The sequence below is a fragment of the Prionailurus viverrinus genome, chromosome B2 (genome assembly GCF_022837055.1).
Source record: "Prionailurus viverrinus isolate Anna chromosome B2, UM_Priviv_1.0, whole genome shotgun sequence".
Lineage (NCBI taxonomy): Eukaryota > Metazoa > Chordata > Mammalia > Carnivora > Felidae > Prionailurus > Prionailurus viverrinus.
In genome coordinates this window covers 71299173-71307462 of record NC_062565.1, presented here as the reverse complement: position 1 = coordinate 71307462, position 8290 = coordinate 71299173, and positions in this window count along the sequence as shown.

The following is an 8290-nucleotide window of genomic DNA, read 5'->3' as shown; positions in this document are numbered from 1 at the left end:
CTTTCTTCTACTTGCTTTGGGTTTAATTGCTCTTCTCTTGCTAGTTTCTTAAGGTAAATGCTTAGATCATTGATTTAAGAATTTTCCTCATTTCTGGTGTGAACATTTAATGCCGTAAATTTATAAATTTTGTAAATAAAATTCTACCTTTGCTGTGTCCCACAAATTTTGATATGTTGCGTAGTCACTTCCATTCAGTACAAAATATTTACTAAATCCATTTGTGACTTCCTCTTTAGTATTTACAAGTACGTTGTATAACTTCCAAGTATTTGAGAATTTTACAGATATCTTTCTGTTATCAGTTTTTTAGCTTAAATCCATTGTTGTTAGAGACCATATTTTGCATTATTTCAATTCTTTTAAATTTACTAAGGTTTGAGGTGCCTGGGTGGCTCAAGTGGTTAAAGGTCCAACTTCAACTCAGGTTGAAGCCCCTGAGTTCAAGCCCCACCTAGGGCTCTGTGCTGACAGCTCAGAGCCTGGAGCCTGCTTCAGACTCTGTGTCTCCCTCTCTGTCTGTCTTTCCCCCACTCATGCTCTGTCTCAAAAAATGAATATACATTAAAAATAAACTAACTAACTAACTAAGGTTTATTTTGTAGCCTAAAATATGCTCTATCTTGGTGGATGTTCTATGTGCACTTGAAAAGAATGTGTTCTGCTGTTTTTAGGTGGAGCATTCCATAAATGTCAATTAAAACAAGTTGGTTATTAGTGTTGTCCAGGTCTTCTATATTCTCAATAATTCACTCTCAATTTTCCCATCAATCACTAAGAAAAAAGTGTTGAAATATCTAAGTATAGCTGTATTTTTTTGTCTATTTCTCTTTCCAGTTCTACTACTTTTTGATTTATGCATTTTGAAACTATCATTAGGTACATATACATTACATCATGTCTTTGTAGTTAACTGGCTCCTTATTATGTAATGTTTCTTTTTCTTACTATGAATTCTTTGTTTCATATTAAAGTAGTGAATTCAGCTTTCTTTTGATTTTTTTCCTAGTATATGTTCTTCCATTCTTTTGCCTTTTTTCATCCTACTTTTAACCTACCTATGTTTTAACATTTAAAGTGACTTTTTGTAAATGGCATTTAGTTAGGTCTTGCTTTTAATTTAATCAGACAATCTCTGTTTTTCAACTTGGATGGTTAGTTAGATCTGCATTTTTCAGTAAGATAGCAACTAGCCACATATGCCTTTGGACAACTTGAAATATGGCTGGTCTGAATTGAGATGTATTGTAAGTGTAAAATACCCATAAAATTTTAATAAACAGAATGTAAAATATCCCATTAATAATTTTTATGATGACTATATGTCAAAATAACAATATTTTACATAGTTTTTGTTACATATATTATTAAAATTAACTTCATCTGTTTCTTTTAGTTGTCTTTAATGTGGCTACTAAAAAACTTTAAATTACATACCTTACTCACATTATATTTCTTTTGGACAACACTGGTTTAGACCATTTTCATTCAGTTTCATTTTTAATCAATTTAATTAAAATCCACCATCTTGCTGGTTGGCTTCTATTTGTTACTTTTTCCCTTTTGTTTCTCTTTCTCTGTTTGCTTTTGAATTAATTTATTATTTAATTTTTTTTCCATTGCTGACTTGTTACTTACAATTTTTAAATTTTTGAGTATTTTCTGTAGAGTTTACAATACATGTTTTAGTTTACCACAGCCTACCTTTAAAGAATATTTTACTTCTTTTCGTATAGTGTAAGAATCTTATAGCAACATACTTCCAATATCTTTCTCCCTTCATTTATGTTATTTTTGTCATACATTTATACTTTTACGTGTACTAAATACTCACAGTACATTGTTTCCATTTTTGCTTTAAAAATCCATTGCTCCTTAAAGCAATTTAAAATGGGGAAATATGGGGCACCTGGGTGGCTCAGTCGGTTGAACGTCCAAATCCGGCTCAGGTCATGTCTCGCGGTTTGTGGTTCAAGCCCCGTGTCAGGCTCTGTGCTGACAGTTTATAGCCTGGAGCTTGCTTCAGATTCTGTGTCTCCCTCTCTCTCTGCATCTCCCCTGTTCGTGCTTTGTCTCTCTCTCAAAAATAAATAAACATTAAAAAAATAAATTAAAAAAATGAAATGGAGAAATGCCTTTCATATTTACCTTTATTTTCACTATTGCTGGAGCTCCTCCTTTCTCTGGATAGCTCTAGGTTTCTGCATGATATCATTTTCCCTCTGCATGAAGAATTTCCTTTAACATTTCTTATATCACAAGTCCACGGTAATAATTTCATTCAGCTTGTATTCTTATGAAAAAAATATTTATTTTGCTTTTGTATTTGAAAGATAGTTCTTCTGGGTAAAATATCCCAGGTTGACAGTTTTTTTCTTCAATGCTTTAAAAATGTCACTTCATTGCTCTTGCTTGCATGGTTTCTGATGTAAAATCTGCTTTAATTGTCATCTCCATTCCTTTTTATGTGTGTGTGCATTTTCTCTTGATACCTTTAAAGTTGTTTCTTTGATATAAGTTTTACACACTTTGAAGATGATATATGTAGGGGTTAATTTTTTGTATATTTTAGGATTTCTAGTATACTGTGAGAATTTTGGATCTAAAATGTCTTCTTTAATTTTGGCCATTATATTTTCCAAAACATATTTTACCCCATTATCCCTCTATCCTTTTACAAGTCCAGTTACATGTATGTTAAACCATTTTTATATTGCCACAATTCTTGGATACTCTGTTATATTTTTCCCACTGATTTACTTTTTTAATGGAACTTTTTTTTTTTTTTAGAATGAGAGCGAGAGCATAAACAGGATAGGGACAGAGAAAGAGGGGGGCAGAGGATCTAAAGCAGGCTCTGTGCTGACAACAGAGAAGCTGGTGTGAGGCTCCAACTCATGAACCATGTGACCATGACCTGAGCTGAAGTCCATTGCTTAACAGACTGAGCCACCCAGGTGCCTTTTTTCTATGTGTTTTAATGAAGATAATTTTTATTCAGCTATTTTAAAGTTCACTGATTATTTCCTGTATCAAGTTAAGTGAGGAACACATTGAAGGCGTTACATATCTCTGTTGCTTTGGAGGATTTTTTTTTCTAGCATTTTATTAGATCTCGTAGTTTTCACTTTTCTGCTAAAATTTCTTATGTGCTCATGTATGTCGCCCACCTTTTCAAGTAGAACCTTTAGCATTTTAACAATAGCTATTTTAAATTCACTTCATGATTTCTGACCTCTGGGTCATCTCTGATTCTGATTCTGTTAGTTGCTTTAACAATGGGTTGCCTTTTCTTAGCTTTTTATGTGTCTGATAATTTTTATTGAATACTAGACATTATATGTAGAACAGTAGAAATTGAAGTAGAGGGCACCTGGATGGATTAGTAGGTGAAGCATCTGACTTCGGCTCAGGTCATGATCTCATGGTTCGTAAGTTCAAGTCCCACATCAGATGAACTCGAGCCCCACTTTGGGTGAGCTTGTGCCCCACTTTAGGTGAACACAAACCCTGCTTCAGGTGAGTTGAAGCCCCGCTTCAGGTGAACATGAGCCCTGCTTTGGGTGAGCCCCACTTCTCTCTCTCTCTGCCCCTCATGGAATTCTCTCTCTTTCTCTCTCCTTTTCTCTCTCTGCCCCTCCCTCACTTGTGCTCTTTCTCTCTCTTTCTCTCTCTAAAGAAGAAGAAGAAGAAGAAGAAGAAGAAGAAGAAGAAGAGAATAAATGGAAGTAGATGTTACTTATATTTGGAAATAGGCACACCTCTTCTACTAGACTGAGTTTTCAGTGTTGATTCAAACTTGTCAGAAGTTAAACTGGTTTTGGTTTTGTTGTTTCTATGATTACAGTTTTCCATCAGTTTCAGTATCCTTTAGTAAGCTTACCTTGTGGTTAGGGTTGGGGACTCTGTGCTGAATGTTTTTTTCCAATGATCCTGATATACCCTCAGCTTTCAGCCTTCCTTGTGCAACTATGGCACATTGGAGATATTTCCCACAATCTTGCCTCCTCCCCAGTGGTAGCCTGCTATTGATTATTATTCAATGCTTGCTATCTGGGGAGGAGGCAGGAAGCTTCTCTGTTGTCCTGGTCCAGATCAGTCTTTGTTATACTCTCTGTGCCTCAGCCTTTGTGATGGAGATTTCTCATGATCTTGTCCCTCTTCCCCATGACCGCCAAACTGTGCCTTGTATCTTTAGTGAGTCTTGTTCAGACTCTGCTTCCCTGCCCCCCACTACATCCCAGTAATAGGAGTACTTTAATGGTATAGATTTATATAGGATCTGTGAAATAGAACTATTTCCTGACTAAGTACAGGGTATTTTTCTTTTACTCAATCACCAGCCACCCGTGGTACTTCAGATGTGTCCTGAGAGTATCATTGTTTACTGCTTCTACCTCCATGACTTAAAGCTTTTATTCCATAGAGGTAAAAGATCCAAGAGAAGCTTCATGCCTTTTGCACTGGAGCACTCAATCCCCTTCAGTGATCCTGCACCACTGAAGGAAGCTCTTTCTGGTCTCTTGTCCTGCCCATAACCTTTTTTTGTGTGTGAGTTCCCAGTGGAAACCATGGAAAAGGGTTTGCAGGTTGGTACACACTAACCTTGTGCTTGTGACTCTCAAGTAGGTATACTCTCATGCTAGCCCACACTTAACCTTTTTTTTTTTTTTTTAACCATTTCTTAAATGTTTAGCTAAACTCTTCTTACATATTTTTATGGTGTATATCATCTCTTTTTCCCATGTTATGCCACAGATGAGCCAATTCTCACATTCTCTCTCTTTTTTGGAGGGGTCTGTCTGCTTTTGATTTCAGAGCTTATGGTTGCCCTGTAATAGCTCTCTGATAGGTTCAGGAAAATTTATGAGTTTGTAACTCATTGTTACAAACATGTTCTCATTGTTATGATAAAAACAGTATTCTTTCTAGCTTTCTACATCTGAAGAAAAAAGCAGAAGTTTTCTTCATTGTTGCAAGGTGTTTTTCTTTAGGTTTTTTTTTTTCTGGGTATAGAAATCTGGGTTAAATTTTTTTTTCTTTTGGTTTCATTTCTTTAATCAACTTCTATTATCTTCTGGTCTGCATGTTTTCTGATCAGAACTCTGCTGCCATTTTTATCTGTATTATTCTGAACATAATGTCTTCTTTATCTATGGATGCGCTTAAGATTTCATTTTAATCACTGGTTTTTAGTATTTAAAAAAATTTTTTTTAAATATTTATTTATTTTTGAGAGAGAGACAGAGTGCGAGTGGGGGAGGGGCAGAGAGAGAGAGGGTGGCACAGAATCCGAAGTAGGCTCCAGACTCTGAGCTGTCAGCACAGAGCCTGATGCGGGGCTTGAACTCACAAACCATGAAATCATGACCTGAGCCAAAGTTGGATTAACTGACTGAGCTACCCAGGTACCCCACTGATTTTTAGTAATTTGATTATGATGTGTCTTCATGTGATTTTCTTCATATTTTTGCTTATAGAGGTTCATTGAGGTTCTTAAATCTGTGGGTAAATGTCATCAAATTTGGAGCAATTGTGGTCATTATTTTCTAAAATATTTTTTTGTTTTGCCCTCGCCTTCTGATACTCCAATGATATTCATATTATTAGACTATTTGATATCATCCCACAACTCATTAATCTCGTGTTTGTTTTTAAAAATTATTTCTCCAGGTGCCTGGGTGGCTCAGTTAGTTTAAGCATCCAATTTTGGCTCAGGTCATGATCTCATGGTTCATGGGTTCAAGCCCCAAGTCAGGCTCTGTGCTGACAGTTCAGAGCCTGTTTGGGATTCTCCCTCTCCCTCTCTCTCTGCCCCTTTCCAACTTGTGCTCTAAATAAATAGATAGATGATAGATAGATAGATATTTCTCTTTATTTCATTCTGGATAGTTTCTATTACTGCATCATCAAGTTCACTAATCTTTTTTCTACATTGTGTAATATGCTATTAATCTCATTCAGTTACTTTTCGGATCTTGTCTGTTTCAAATCTGAAGCTTAATTTGCTTTTTAATACCTTCCATTTCTCTCATTCTCATGTTTATGTTTTCCTCTACTGTCTTGAACATACAAAACATATTTATAATAGCTACTTTAACATCCTTGTCAGTTAATTCTATTGTCTCTCTCATCTCTGGGTCTGTATCTATTGATTGATTTTTTTCTCCTGCTTATGAGTTGCATGTTTTTTGCTTTTTTGCATGCTTAGAAATATTTGATTGAATACTAATGTAATTAATTTTTACATTGTTAGACACTGGATGTTGTTGCATTCATTTAAGTAGTGTTGGGCTTTGTGGCTTGGAATCAGTTTGATCCTTTTCCATTTGCTTTTAAGCTTTGTGAAGCAGATCTAGAATAACTTTTTGTGTAGGCTAATGTGTCCCCATTACTGGGACACCATCCTTCTGAGGATTTATTTAATTTCTATGTATTAGGAGGTTGTTCCACTCTAGTTATTTAGAACACAAACTACTACTTGACTATGTGAGCTCAAGGATTCTTCAGCTTATTTCTTCCTAACAGTTTTTCTTCAGTCCCAGGCAGTTCCTTCCATACATTCACAGATCAATACTCAGCTTCGACATTCAGGGAACCCTCAGAAGCTTTCTGGAGCAAGTCTCCCCCACCCAGCTGAAGCTCTCACCTCTTCAGTATTTTGCTTCACAAATTCTAGCTACTTTCATCTCTCTGAACTCCAAACTCTGTCTCTTCAACTGAGCAAGAATGCCAAGCTTTGTCCTGGTTCTCTCTTACTTTGCTATGGCAGAAAATTTTTTCCAGGCAGTAAGCTAGAGCAATAAAAGGGTTCACTTTATTAGTTTCCCTTCTTTCTAGGTTCAGTGTCTTGTACTGCCTATTGTCTAAATGCCTAAAAATTGTTTTGCCTTATTTCTAATTGTTTAAAACAGGAGGATAAATACACTCATTTTTACTTTATCAAATCTGTCATGTGGCCAACTTAAAGGTTTCAAGGTATATAGAGCATGGTAAAATTTGCGTTAAGTCATTCTAATGGGCAAATATAGTATTAATTGGAAGAGAGTGAGATTAGGCACCAAAGTCGGGTTAAGATGTCAATAGTCCCAACAACGTATAGCAAGAACATGAATTCTTGGCAGTAGACATTGGCATGGTATATTATGCCCAAGAAGTAACAGATATTATAAGTATTTAGAGCACTAGGAACTAGTGACTGATTGAATCTAGGAAAATCAAATGAGATAATGAGCACAAAATTATTTCCAAACATCCATTTAAACATTGATTAAATAACAACTGTGTGCCCAGGATTATGATAGGTTAACAGACTACATATATAAATGATACATAGCCTGGACTAAGAGAGTTAGCAGACTTATAAATATAATTTTAAAACAATGCAGGGACTGATTTGATGGAAATGTACACAAGGTACTATATTGCATAAATAATGGCACAGTAGCAGCTGAGGGAAGTCAAAGAAGCCCTTAAAGAAGAGGTCATACTTGAGATAGTTCTTGAAAGGTAAGTGGGAGCTCTTCAGGCAGGTAAGGACAAAAGGACATTGCAGGCAAAGAATAATAAAAGCATTGTGATTTCCAATAACAAAGACAATTTCACAGTGAATGAAGTATCGACTATGTTGGATAATTAAGGTATGTAAATATCAAAATGTAATATTATAAAAGAAAGAGGTTATTATTTCATTTCTAAGGATTGTTTCTCTACATATATACATACATCATGTGAAATGTATGAATAAGTTTTGGTGATGCTAAGGTACTCAAAGCAGAGTCCGTGTCGTTAGTTACAAGGAAGAGAAGAAATCAATATTTATGTGTATTTTCAATCCAGGATACAGTAAATGCAATTACTTAAAATGTCTGCATTCATGTACTGAGATAATGTTCAAACAATCCATGCACTTGAAAAGAAATAGAAATAAATATTTTAAATGGCTCTAAGAAATAAAGAACAGTCTATATAGCATTCATTTTTTAAGTTTCCTTTATGTTGGTGAATTCCATTGCTACCCATCAAAAGAGTGTTCTTTTTCTTCTTTGCCTCCGTATTCCTAAGAAACATATAGAGCTCCTTCTTGATATTTCAATGTTAAGCATTCGGATGTTAACTTTGACTTAATCTACCTATTTTTCTTTTGGAATTCCCATCCTCAAGTGTGTCTGTGGTTCTCCTGTCAAGACTCTCTACTTAATTTTCTCCAGCAAATAAAGCTCCAGTCTGTTGCTGTATAGTAGGGGGTTAGTCACCTGCAGTGCAGAATGGTGGAGGTTTCTGTGGGTGT